This window comes from Lampetra fluviatilis, chromosome 20 (assembly GCF_964198595.1).
Source record: "Lampetra fluviatilis chromosome 20, kcLamFluv1.1, whole genome shotgun sequence".
In the NCBI taxonomy this organism is placed as follows: Eukaryota; Metazoa; Chordata; class Hyperoartia; order Petromyzontiformes; family Petromyzontidae; genus Lampetra; species Lampetra fluviatilis.
In genome coordinates this window covers 10836237-10850611 of record NC_136294.1, presented here as the reverse complement: position 1 = coordinate 10850611, position 14375 = coordinate 10836237, and the positions used below count along the sequence as shown (strand labels likewise).

The 14375-nt window shown below is 45.1% G+C and overlaps 1 long non-coding RNA gene across 1 annotated transcript; it reads right to left on the bottom strand.

Moving 5' to 3' along the window:
• Window positions 1–570: 570 nt before the first annotated feature.
• LOC144937767 (uncharacterized) lies at window positions 571–3720 on the bottom strand. The gene is made up of 3 exons (XR_013637776.1): window positions 3653–3720; window positions 1034–1072; window positions 571–650 (listed from the first exon to the last, which is right to left on the bottom strand). It is a non-coding gene; the product is annotated as an uncharacterized LOC144937767 (long non-coding RNA).
• Window positions 3721–14375: the final 10655 nt, after the last annotated feature.

Here is a 14375-nt window from a genome sequence, read left to right as displayed (position 1 = left end):
AGCCACCGGACGTGTTACCAATCACCGCGATGTTTATAAGTAATGGTTATTGAAAGACGGCAATGAATCCTGACAATCTATCGAACTGGCGATGCCTCGCCGGTTGACTGCACGACTCTACTCACGAGGCTGCCCAGTCCGTCCAGCTAAATTCTGGCACAACTGTTTTGAAAGTACTGAAGTGAGTGGGGGCTCCACACTTGTTCCCCCACCACAAATGATCTGCAAGAAACAACTCACTGCAGTTTAACTAGTTTAACGACAGACAGACAAACACGTCCGTGGACTACGCAATGGTTTTGATGTTTTGTCGAATTTGACCAGGGAAATTAATCTGGGACCTGTGTACTGTCAGACAAACCGCGCCCACCTCCATACCACGGTGGCTGTAGACATACTCGTACATTTAACAACGTGACAGAAACCCAGTGAAATAAATACAGGTGTATGGGAAAGGGCAGATCATTTAATAAAATTGTAGTAAAAAGCCACATTTGCACCTATTGTCATTGTATAAAGCAAGTATGCACTTAAAGCTATAAGCACAGTGCAGAACAGTGAAAATAAAGACCACGTGAAATGGAATATTTATATCTTATGTACAAAGGGGCCACGTTGTAGGCGATGCTTGGGGCAAGGTGTGCCGATCACTGCAACACACAGAGAAGACAGGCTTGGGTTCAGTTTTTCACGGGATAAATGAAGTAAAAACTACTCAAGTCAGTAGCTTCCAGCTTTGAGCTGTACCACTGTGCAAAGTCCCCGAAAAAGCTCCCAGGGCGTGGAGTGAAACGTCGGACATCGTGCCGAACAACACGTGCGTGCCATATGAATGTGGAAGTTCCACCACTTCTGCAATTTCATCATTAAAATGAACACCGCCAAATGCATTAACAATTGGACTGCTTTCAAATCTGCTTTCTGCTGCTTTATGTTCTATATGGAAAAAGGTACGGTTATAGCATTGACACCTATTGAGGCGTTAGCCATTAAGTCGGTGCAACGTGTTACATCGAAAGCAGACAAAACTCACTTTCTGCCAGCACCCAGGTAATGGCAAGCCATCCGGACCCTGTAGGAATATACATGCACACTATTAATAGCGGAAGTCCCATATTTGCCTAGGAATATTTCAGTGTCGTAAAAACGTTTCTTTCAAAATGTACGGTATGACTTATCTGTTTGGTTATTAGGTATTGAATTTACGCACATGGCTTGAAACGAGACTGTCTGAGGGTAAAACAATGTCATACAATGTCACTCATTTGTACTCACAGAGACAACACAGACTCCTTGTTTAGCCTTAAAAACTGGACGGACAAGTGCTTAAATGTGCTTGAAACTATTAAAGCCGGAAATGCACGTGAGAGTGTGGGTTGGCCAGCATCATACCCTACCAACCGTCTTTGCTGTTGATACAAAAGTACTCTGTGTACTCGGCCGGAGTTGATACTAGGAAGCGAACACTGGTTGTGGGGATTGTTGCCAGTGAATGATTCACTGCACCAAGATGTCTACATTGGCAGTAAACGGGAAATTTGTCAGTGTCATCACCGTGGCACTCGCACCAAGCTAGGTGCCCTGTGATGCTTACACGGCATGGAAAGGGCTCGCCGGCAGGAGATCAAGGGACAGATCCACGTCGTATTGGTTATCACGGTGCTTCAAAATATTCTTCACCCTACAGCAACACTTTCGAGGTTTCTCGATCTTCGCGGCACACCAAACCAAAAACTCTAACTGTGGGCCCCGGTGGGTGGGTGGGTTGCCCTGGGGTGGGGGGTGATGGTTGTTTGACATTCTTAGCCGCGACAAAAGGAGAGGGGAGTGTGGTAGGGGTGAGGGGCGGGGGCGGGATCGGCAACTGAACAGCATGGAGAGTTCGTCTGTCCTACCTTGCAAACAGTGAGGCCCTTTCCTTCCCAATAATTCCAAAAATACCGCAGCACACCTTGGACTGTGCCGTGGCACACCAGTTGTGAAGCATCGAGTTAACAGACCAGGGTGGCAGGCTGATGCATCTACATTCCCCCCCTCCACTAACTTGCTGAGTTATCCAGCTGATGCCCCATGCTCACTGTAGTGAACATATCTCTCCTCCTCCCACCACCGTTGCTGGAGGGCATCTTCCAACACTTGCACACATATACAGGAATACCCCCGCGATACATAAGGGATGCATTCCTGGGAAATGCTACTTACACTCGAAATTACTTCAAGCGAACTCTTAATTTCCCAAAGATATAATGTTAAATTCAGTAGTTGCATTCCGAGCCGACAAAAAAAATGGATGACATTTCATGAAGTGTGCAAAAATGCATATGATTAGAAGTTAATATCCATTTTTTCTTATAGTAAGTACAAATACTTAGATGCAATTTCCCAGCGAAGGTTGAAGAACTTGCTGATTGAGGCCTCGGGGTTAATCAGCTCCTTGCAGCAGTGAATGACAAATCTGCCCGAAGACAGCTGAACGACATTTGTCTTCTTCTGCTGGTAGAGCTCCTTTATCGCAGTGAATGTCAGTTACATATGTAGTGATTGACTTGGAGACGTAACTTCTTGGAGGGAATTCTTTAATTAAACATGAGCACACTTTTGATTTGAAGCTTTCGTGACTGCAGGAAGCCATACTCTTTGGTTCTTTCGGTAAAGTCACGTAAGTATAAAATAAATTATGAGCACACTTTGTATTCTTTATACAATACATACCCTACACTGTTACACACTCTCTGTCTCTCACTTATAAGCAACTCTACACTGGTTGCGAGCCTACACACAATGCTAGCCGTCTGACACTGATGACACTGAACTGAGACAGCCAATTATGTCTAGCAGCGCAATTATCAAGTGGAGACGACAGCGACAAAGACACGAGACGACAGCGGCGATGGCAACGATCTTCAACAGCAACGACAATGGGGATCCCACTCCAAACGACAGCCCCGAGCTCCCGCTCGGCGCCCCCTTTTATCCTCCCTTCCATAACCTTTACCCTAGATCCGTCTCGGGTCTATCACGCGACCTGCTGTCAGTCAGGGCTGCTACAAGCTGCATATCCCCTTCCCTGCCAGCAGCCAGCGCTATTCTACGTAGTGACCAATTATATGTCACTACACATACATGGACTTAGCCAACCGATTAGCATGGTTGGCTACGTATGGCGCGAAATAAGTTCAAAGTATGATGGAGTTACACAGATGAAGGGGTAGGATGACCTGCCTTTTCATCTGATGATGAAGCTGGAGTCACGGGAATGTCCACCAGAGGAAGCTGCCTCTCTCTTCTGGGCTCTTCTCCAGACCTTCTGGCTTAATTGCAGAACATTAAAAAAATCTGTCCAAAGACAGCATTCTTCTTCTTCTTCTTGTAGCAGTGAATACCGGTTACTATTCGTGGTGGTGGTGTGGATTCATCGGCCTCTTCCTCAGCTCGTTGTTCTTTCAGACGCATCAGATTCTCATTGGACAAATTCTCAACCATGGGACTCAACTCCTCGAGTCCAGAATGTTCGACGGTACGCGCTACACGCATGCCGTATGGTATTACGTCGCAAAAGAGACCGTTTTCACCACGTACGTTCCAAGTAAAAATATTGCACAACATTTCACTTCTAAAACGTATATGGTTTTGATAAATATCTGGAACTTACCAAAGGGCAGGGGGCATCTAGACCCGGGGCTCCCTGCTCCCCCTTGTCGCCTTTGGGCCCCCTTTTACTTCGGCGCCCTCGTTCCCCCTGCACACAGTGAAAGATGGTACATTCCAAAGGTTGCCAGCCCAGAGTTTAATAAATACAATATTTTTCATTGAAGTAAAAATGCTTCGTTATAGTAACAATATAATCAAAGATGACAGTATTGTGAACAACCATCTCTATGTGGCAAATAAGATGAAGGTAACTTCATGGAAAGGCATAAATGAATCTCCTATGGATAGAACAGGCCATGTCATGGAAATGTAGAATTACCATTTAAAAGGACTCAGTGCCACAACATAGATAAATATTGCCCCAACCTCTATGGATCAGGAAATCGTGTTGATGTTTTGTAAAGTAAAATAATAACGGTGAGTTATAACAGTAAACACATTTTACTGATACATAATTTGCAAACACGTGTTTATACAAGTGCTGCACATTCGAAGTGAAGATATAAGGTTACGCAGATCGATGGCAATGTATTTATTTTGAAATGCAGTCATACCCCGGTTTGCATTGGGGATGCGCTCCAATAAAGGTGCGATGACGAATATTGAAACGACGTGAATCAAAGTGATTTACAAGGTAGGTGGAGGCGATGGATACGAGAACAGACGGATGCTGCTGTCAGCGACGTAAAGCGTGGAGTTGAGGCGACGCAAATCCGGTAGCGGTATTCATAAAGCGACGACGTATTTGTGAAACGACGTAAAAGGGGAGATGTAAATCGGGGTAGTACTGTACTTGTGTAAGGGCTGCCAAAAGGCATACCCCCTATGTGTTGTAAAATGCCGTTAGCCTACTACCGAGCTTAACAGCTCAAGAGGTTTTAAATCGGCATGGTTGTTACTGATTGGTGGGCTGTCAACCATAACGGCTTGAACCAGCAAAGCAATAGCGTTATGGCTTGTGTCACTGGCCGATGGCTGAGCGCGTACCGGATTGGTGCGGCGTATGGCAATTCACCTGGACCGGTTTGAAGGCAAAAAACACGAGAAACGTTGAAATGGGAGCGGGGGGTCGGTTTGAGGCCAGATTTGTATTGAGGGCGCGGCGGTTCGGAATAATTGAGAAGGAACCCAAAAAATATTTCAGGGATGCGCGATGAGAACTTGGGGTCCTTTTGAGTCGAGTCCCTTTCACATGGTACCCCTGAAACTGATCGCCGATAAGGTCTTTATAAACAAAACCCAGCTTACTCAATTGCTAAAAATAATATTGAGAGGTGTCCATTTCTATTGTGCCACAAAAATATAACACACATTCATACGTGTGTACGGTGTTACATAGTCATATCACATTCATTCAACTTTTACCCATGGCACATTCGAGGAAGGGGAGGAAAGTCAAGGATGGGAAAGGGAAAATAATGGGAATTAAGAGGAAAAAGGATGTAAATGGAATGGACAAACAGTACCAAATAGTCAAGAAAGATGAGGAAAGAGAGGAAGAGGCTACATAAGGGCCTCAATGCTGCATGGACCAGCATGTGATTTCAGAGGGCTTGGTGGGAAGAGGGGATTCATAATGGGGGTGGCCACACAGAAGTCACGCGATTCATAGAAGTCCTGAGCAATTATACTAATTAATTTTAACCTAATTCATAAATGTATCGTGTTACCTGAATGGTGTTGCCTGGAAAACCATAACTTCAAGAATGCTTTCTTTAGCTGAGTTGGTGAGTGTACATGTGCATACCTCTGCAATTATGTTAGCTCGGCAAAATTGATTGAAAATTGAAATGAAATATGTTTGTGCGTGAAATAAACAGTGGCCAGGTTTAGGCCATCAAGCTCACGAGAACTGACAATGTGGTTTAGCATCTGGTGGCTGCCAGAATTAAAATGGGAGATCTCCCTATGGTTATTGTGAGGTGATGGCCCAGAAAGCAACTTGGCCACAAAAACAGGGCTGCTCAGCTAGGTTGCAAGCTCGCTCAGCCAAGTAAGGCTGCCATGGGAATACGAGCGCGGCCCTGAATCCAGCGGATATCTGAGCGAGTTCTAAGCCTGGATAAAGAGGAGGAGGGTCTTGGCGAACGGGGTGCTCATAACTTCATCCGTGAAGAAAAAAATACGAATAGAATCCGATGCCCATGATAAACAAATGACGAAATGTGCAGTGGACAGCTCGGAGCTATTTTGTCCATGGATCGTGATGATGATGAAGATGAACCAGGCTGACCCACTATAAAGTGATCCGTGAAAACACACTATCACACACAACACACCTGACAATTCACGTAACAAACACCACCTCAAGTGGCAAAACGTCAATAATGTTTCATGCTAAAGAACGGCAATAAAATATAATATTGAAAACCGTCTACATTGAAAAAATGTAGACGGTTCTCACACAATTAACTTTTAACTTTTATAGGACACAGAAAACACCGACACCAGTAAAGGTTTGGTACCAGGTTCTGCTCTGGTCAATGGGCTGAAAGCCGTTCAGTGCCTCGAGCCATTGAGCACCTCAGGCAACAGCGGCTTGGTCTCACTGACAATCGGGGTAACGCACCTTGTCACCTTTGTCCCCTTGCTGCCCTGGCTGTCCCTGCAGCACAAGACACAAGCACAGCAGCGGTATTAGATGAAACCGAGACGACGGTTAAACAATGCTCGGGATGAGAGATAGGGCAGAACCACGCTTCGCTTTGTTTATTTTCAATGTAGTTAACCAGCCGGGTGGAACAGTGGTAGAGCTTGCAAGTTGCGATTAGCAAATTGCGAGTTCAATTCATGGAGGTCGACTCAGCCCATCATCCCGACGGGGTTAATACAATAAATGCCATTCTGTGGGGAAGCCAACAGTAGTTCTATAAATGGGATCACCCCCACCATAGGAGTGTGGAATTTCCACCACTGGCTCAGGACCGTAAATGGTAAATGGGCACCGACTGAACGTTCATTAAAAAAATAAATGACTTTAATTTTTTTCTTCTCAAAGGCACTTTTTTGCAATAGTGTTTTCTTTGGTTTAAAACACAAGAACATAAATAATAGTTTAATAAAAAAAAAGATATTCTTCCAAACTTAATTTAAGATGTTATTTGTGATTTACCATATATCACAAATGTTTTGGATGAATTCAAAGAACGCAGCAAAATATGCAAAGAGCCAAAGTAATATATAATGTACTTTCGGAATTCTAAAAGTTAAACTAAAAATCAAACTACTTTTTTTTTCCAGGTAAGGCCCACTGAGTTATGTGGCTCTTTGTCAGAAGCGATCTGGCCACAAATGATAGCTCAACGAAGTCGCTTATCATGTGGAAATTTAAAGCAGCCAAATACTCTGAATGTGGAGGGAAAAACCGGAGTACCCAGAGAAAAATCCACGCGACCACGGGGAGAGAGACACGCAAACTTCGAATATACAGCCATCAGGGTCGGGATCGATACTACGACCTGCTGCATACCAGGTGAGGTAATTAACATTTCGCCACTGTGGCGCCGGTGGGAGAAGCCATGGAAGGTTGCTCCGTTTTAAAATAAAATGTAGTTGGTCGACACTGAGACATTGCTGTTGCATAACGGTCAGCACGGTGGTCTTGCAATCCAGAGGTCGCCGGTTTGATTCCCTGAAACAATTGTGCAAATGTCTTGATCCCCCCCCCCCACCTCTGTCCACCGAGCAGCATAATACATCGGTAACATCAGCTAGTCGATCGGCATTTCTGTGTGAGGTAAAGTGTGAGTGGGAAATTACCCACCTCTTTGAAAAGTTCTGGCAAGCTTCCAAAAGTTGGCCAAAATACCCTCGATCGAGAATAGGTTTTACTGCAAATTGCTGCCTGTCTGCTTGGCCAGCGCAAGTTCTGCCCGGCTGAACTTGGCCAGCGTGCGGGGGGGGGAAGCGGCCGCAAGGGTGGGCCGGCTTGCAGATTGGGGCACGTGGAGGAGCAGTGAGGGGAAGCATGGGTGGTGGGTGCGGGCCATGGAGGGCTAGGGGGGGGGGGCATGTTCGGGCAGGGGTGCGTGAGGAGGGGGAGGTGACAGGGAGGTATGCGGTTGGCGGGGGGGGGGCTTGTCATGCGTGGGGGGGGGGCTTGTCATGCCTGAGAGGGGGGCACCCAAGGGTGGATGGAGGAGGACCGTCGTTTCACGGTGAGTACTTTCAGACGATATTCTAACAAAGTTCTGCCGGCTGGCTGGCTAGCTGCCTGAAGGACGAACGGTCACGTCCAAAGGACGAGTGGGCTGCTAGATAATATTAATGCAACACTGTGGAATCATTCATGAACAAGTAAAATATGCAAAATCGTACCGGCATTCCAGTAAGCCCATTCCTTCCCTAAAAAAACACACACACAACAATAAATGGTCATAACATTGTTTCATTTTGACTTAAAGCTTTCGTGACTGCAGGAATTCCTATTCTTTGGTCTTTCGGTAAAGTCACGTAGATAGGTTCAAAGAAAATATATAAACACAGACGCAATTTCAACCGAGAAGATGGGTACAAACTGAGCATTCATTGGAAGGACGTTATCAACCAGTTTAAGTCATAACTGGCTAAGATGTTCCCATCCTACCACCTTCCGTTGTTAGTTGTGCTTTACACCCATTTCAAACTTGTGCTTTCACAGGGTTCACACTCACACAGCCACGTCGCGCGCCGATCATTTGGTTGCGGCTCTGCGATCTACAATTCACATGCTAATCTATCAGTAACATGCTAATTTTCACCTGGCAGCCCTTTGATTGGTGGAAAACCAACCACCATCGGGTTGGCAGCCCACCACTTACATTATCATTGGTTGCTGACATTTGGGCTACGCCCATTTCAAACCCTTATAAACAGTTTGCCTTGGAAGCTAACCCCCCTTTTCCTGAAGACGACCGCTTGTGTTGCGATCGAAACGTCGTAGTTTTTTGTTACTTTTTGTTATTTTCTTTGAACCTATCTATGTGACTTTACCGAAAGGCCCAATACATTTTTTTTCTTTTTTTAAGGGTTGGGAAATAATAATACAATAGTCTCATTATTGACGAGAAAACATAACTCTACAAAAAAACATACATATAAATATATTTTAAACATATCAACAGTTATATGTTATTACAATCATTGGATCTTTATTTTTCAAGTACTATTTGAATCAAAGACTATAATAATGACCCTCTGTTTAGTCTTAAAAGCCGTATGAGAACGTGCTGCGAGTGAACGGCTAATAAGGCCAGCACGGCACATAGGTGGATGATTCTGGCATGCCCAAGAGCTCATGTTGTAATACTCCATTAAGACACTAATTTAAGGCCGAATCAACCCAGGGGTGGCCCGGGACAGGATTACGCACCACCTGCCATGAACACTGACGGCCGGAAATCACGCCCCATCACGGGGGATTGTACTGCGGCACGCACACCGGTCCTTCCAACTCTAACGTAGTGACCGAATTTGGGGTTTGCCAAATTCCGTTCCTGATGCTTTGTTTTCCCACACGCGTGTATCCCGTCACAAGTCGCAAGTGAAGCCAGACATCGATAAAGCCGAGATGTAGCTAAGTGTGGTGCTGAGCTCTGACCACTGTTTCCTCGGCAGGTGTCGAATCCCAGCAGCTAGTGATAGTGCATAAATGATTATACTTATTATTCTATAATTATTGATTTAAGAGCCTACGACCAAAGCACCAGGAAATATGCTCAATCGCATCAGACCTTGGAAGCTAAGCTTGCCAACCTGAGCAGTGCCTGGATTAATGACCACCATGCAGTAGAGGACACTGCAGAAAGATACACTGTTGTGATGTATTAAGTCTGTTTGCACATCTATGCTCACGGCTTTCCCCAAAAATGGAAATCTTAATATTAGAAAGAATCAATGGGAATGCTAGACATACTAAGGCAACAATGTTTAGAGGAGCTGCTTCACTGACATTTTCAATACACTATTTTGCTCATAAAGTAGAGGCCTATGCCATCGCTGACCATTAATTCCACTGGAATGCATAATAAAGGTTTTGTTTGTTGGGTTAGATTGCGTAAATATAAATGAGTCGTAAAACGCGCCACCACCCGACACAGCCAATTACTAAGGTTTGTCATGTAAACAAAACGTGTCAATTAGTTACCACTTCAGCACACCGGTGCGTTAGAGGGTAACCCCACCACATTTACAATTCGAGGACGATGTTTCGCTGGTGATTACAACCAGCTTCCTCATGTTCCCATTGGAATGTACAAATGAGAAAACGTGTTAAAATGATGCCCATGGCAACTGGCCAGTGTTCCAGATCACGTGACTTACCGGATGACCTGGTGGCCCCTGCTTTCCCATAATTCCATGCTCTCCATTCTCACCCTGTTAAAAGGCAGTGCATTCATCAGCAAAACCACACATTCACATCTCAGTCACGAAATTAAGATTGCGATTAAATGTGTCCAAAAAACCAAGTCGTCAATGTCCTTTATTTAGCCAAGTGAAAGCCAAATGAGATTTTTTTTTTGGTACAGAAAACCAGAAAATGTCTAGTTACAGCAGAAACGTTAGAAACTATTTTTTTTATCATTGACAATTGGAATTTGGACTGTGGCAATATCACAGAATCACATCTGAATCTCCTGAATGAAATATGAATTAATCAGGCATCGAGATTAGGTTTCTCTTTTTTAAGAAAGACCTGGCATCCCAATGCTCACTCAATGATTAAACGTCGCAGAGAAAATGCATGCACAGCACGCAGCAGTGAATCAGATTGGGTTGTTGATGCCAGTTATAATGCTTGTCTCTCAATCAGAAGCCTGCAAGTTCAATTATTTGCGGTAGATAAACATGAGAAAGAATGATAGATAATTCAACAGCAGTCATCCTTGATTTGAAGCTTTCGTGACTGCAGGAATTACTCTTTGGTTCTTCTGGTAAAGTCACGTAGAAAGAAAATAAATTAAATAATAGAATACGACGTTTCGATTGCAACACAAGCAGTCGTCATTAGGTAGAACTGTGTCTGTGTTTTGTCTCTCTCTCTCAAATTTAGTTCTACCTGATGACGACTGCTTGTGTTGCAATCGAAACGTCGTATTCTATTATTTTATTTATTTTATTTCTACGTGACTTTACCGAAAGAACCAAAGAGCAGTCATCTTTTAGAACTTGGCTCCGATTAAGCAATGTCGATTATTGCTTCCCTCTTGCTCATTTGAGCAAAGATTCATTTTCAAAATGAGCATTTTATATTAAATACAGTTGTAATATTTGAATTGCATCGAGGACGTTGTGAAACGAACGTGCGTATTTTCCATCTATAAATCGAGCACTTTACGATTTTCCCAGCCTGAGAGTCGCCCGATATGTAGGTAACCCAACCTTGAGTGGAGAGCACTGTTTCCCAATGCCGTGAGTCTCAAGTCACGAGTCGCTGCTGTTCATGTCTTAGTACCTTCTCGCCTTTTGGCCCGGCTGGTCCTAAGGGCCCCGGAAGTCCCACTGGCCCCTGGTAATACAATGGGAGGGTGACGGGAGAGCGTTGTTGAGAGAATGAGGCAGAGCATTGCATATGTTCGGTCGATGAGGGAAGACGGGTGAAACGCAGAGGACAGAATGTATGAAGAAAGCAAGTGAAAGTCAAGAGGAAAAACAAGCAATTTAGGGTGAGGAGTGTAAAAGGAGAATGTGAGACAATGAGAAGAAGGTTATGGTGAAAGCAAGAGATGTTTGCCCTAATTCCATTCTTGACAATACATCCACAAACAATAGTTTTGACATTTATCTCCTTTACAGTTGGCAAAGAAGACTTCAACTCGTGTTTGAGAAAAATCGGAATTATTTGACAATTTTAAGACGATAATTTAACCTATGGAGTTGCAGTGCAGTAGCATCATGTTGAAGTCTAGAAAGGCACATAACAGATTTGAATTCATGGATATTAATATTACTTCAACTCGAGTGAGGAAAGCCACTGTCATTTTCCGTGACCATTTTCCATTAAAGTGCTGCTTGAGTTGTTGGAAATGTGGGTTTAGAGTATGTGGCTGCTGCTAGAAATGTATACGTGATAAGCCACTTCGTTGAGCTATCATTTGTGGCCAGGTTGCTACTAGAAAAAAGTGCTCTATAGCTCAGTGGGCCTTACCTGGTAAAATAAAGAAAAAGTAGAGTTTTGGTTTGTCCAGTTAGTATTTTAATTGTGTTGTGTTTTGTGTGTGGGAGGAAACAGGAGTGTGTGGAGAAAACACATGCATCGCAACAGAATAACCAAACTTTGCAAGAGATACTAATTGCCACCGGTGTTGAGACCTTTGCATCGCCAGTAACGAAGTGCAGCGCAGTAATCAAGACCGCGGAGTTTACACTCGCATGCATTCCTCACTGGTGCACGGAGCGGAGCAAGTGAGGTTTGGTCGTGCACACCTGTGTAGAGCCGTGAAAACAAGGGCCGGCACACACAAGGCAGAGTCCCAAAGGATGTTTTATTTGACTCATACACCGCGTAGGGATTTGAGCGCCCAAGCAGCTAAAGATGCCCACCCCCGCCCAAGTAACGGCCGCGTCTCCATTTCTATCCGCACGGTGTCCCCCCGCTCCCCTTTTTCTCAGGATGCTTGTGAATTTCACACCCGCGGCGTTCACCCATGAAATACCTGGCTCTCCGCTAAGCCAATGGGAGGCTCCCTGCTCCGTATTCCAGTGGATGGGAGGTGGGGGTAGTGGATAACGATAAGAGCACGTGAGACCCACTTGAAGTGGTGGCAGTACAGCAAATCGGTTGCTGACCTTTCCGTGCACAGTTGGAATATTAGTCTATCAAATGCGTGGGCTTTTGTTGGGAACTCTTGATTTCTTAGTACAAGTGAAACTCTTAATGCGGAATCGTGTTATCAGCATTCCAAGCAGAACGCCTCCGAAAAAAAACAGTTAAAAGACGTGAGCGTTTTTTTTATTGTTAATGAAATAAAGAACCCAACAAGAATATCAAACAGAAATATCAGTTGACTCACTGTTGTTCCCGGTGGTCCACTCAGTCCTGATGCCCCCTACACAGTGTGGAGGATGGAACAGAAAACATAAAAGGATACAATCAGACTAAGGTGTGGGTCAGTGGTCGTCACAATTGAAAACCCTGAGCCAGCGGTGGAAATTCCACAGTTCCGTGGTCGAGAATCTCGTAGGACAATAAGGGTGGCGTCAAGATGAAGAGGCCACCAACACATGTCACCAAACCTTGCCACCAGAATAACATTAAAGGAAGAAAAGCAACTAAGACAAAACAAATATAGATTCACGCTTGTTAAAGCGTGGGGGCACTTTTACGCTCCGACTGCATGACTGAAATATACCGTTCAAGAATTCAATCCTGCTGTAGTCCAGAAATGCTGACATAATGCAGTTATCAAAACCGGAGAGCCGTGAGACCTTCTCTCGTGTCAGCGTGATGGAGTGACGATATGAGGCCTTGTGTGCGAGTGATGAATCAGCCACCTACCGGAAGGCCCATGGGTCCTCGGTCGCCCTTTTCTCCGATGTCTCCCCTTTCGCCGGGCGCGCCCAATCTCCCCGACAAGCCCTGGTGGAGCATGGCCAAAACGCTAGCATCACTTCAACGGCACTTGCACACACACACACCTACACAGTCTGACCCTTGTAGCTGGTTGTCAAAATATAAAAATGTATATGTTTGTTCCAGATGAGACTGCAAGATAGTCCGTGGAAATTATTTATCCAGGGTCGGCAAAAACCCGGTTTTCTCTTACAAATATCCGGGGGACATGGCCACCCAAATATCTGGGGTCAAAACCATGGTTGCACGGAGTTATTCGGCACACACTTAGAATTATCGCAGGTTGGAACCACAGATAATTGTAGTTGTTTGACAGATTATTTCAAATATCTGGGCTTATCCGGAGTAAAGTGGTAAAAAGACCAGAGGACCACCTCCTGCCAATAAATCAAGTATGGGTGTGCAAATGCTGATGCAGTGCTTTCTGCACTTCATTGTTGAGGTGCTCGTCCTTCGGGGGTCTCTCCGAACATCATGGCAAGCAAGCTCCCTTCCTATGCCCATCTCACGTAAGAAACTAAACTTTTTTTTATTGTACCAGGTAAGGCCCACTGAGCTATATAGCTCGTTTCAGAAGCGACCTGGCCGTAGATGATAGCTCAACGAAGTGGCTTATCACGTGGAAAATTATAGAAGCCACATACTCTAAACACATGTTGATTCTAAGTGTGGAGGGAAAATCCGGAGGACCCGGAGAAAAATCCATGCAACCACGGGGACAGAGATAGACAAACTCCAAATATACAGCAGGTGTCAGGGTCGGGATCAAACCCATGAACCTCCTGTATATCAGGCGAGGTAGTTAACATCTCGCCATCTTGGCCGCAACCCGTTAGGAAAGAGCCCATTAGGACTGGTGCCCGAGAGACCAGGCAATGTGATGACTGTGACCTCCTGCCGTTACCAAACGCCCATCGAGGGTGGCCCCCCACGTGCATGCCTGCTGGCCACGCCCCCGTTTAGTGACGTTTTTTTGGTGATGCGTTGTGGGTAGGGGCGGGGCCTCTTCCAAACAAAGGGAGTTATCCCGCAAATTCTTACACTCGTCCCAGGGGTTATCCTGTGGTCACGCTCACGGGATAAACGAGTGAATCCCGTGTTGGGACCCTGGATATTCGGGAAGGGGGGGGGGGTGGTACTGATCGTCCCGTTTACTCCGGATAAAACGGACTTT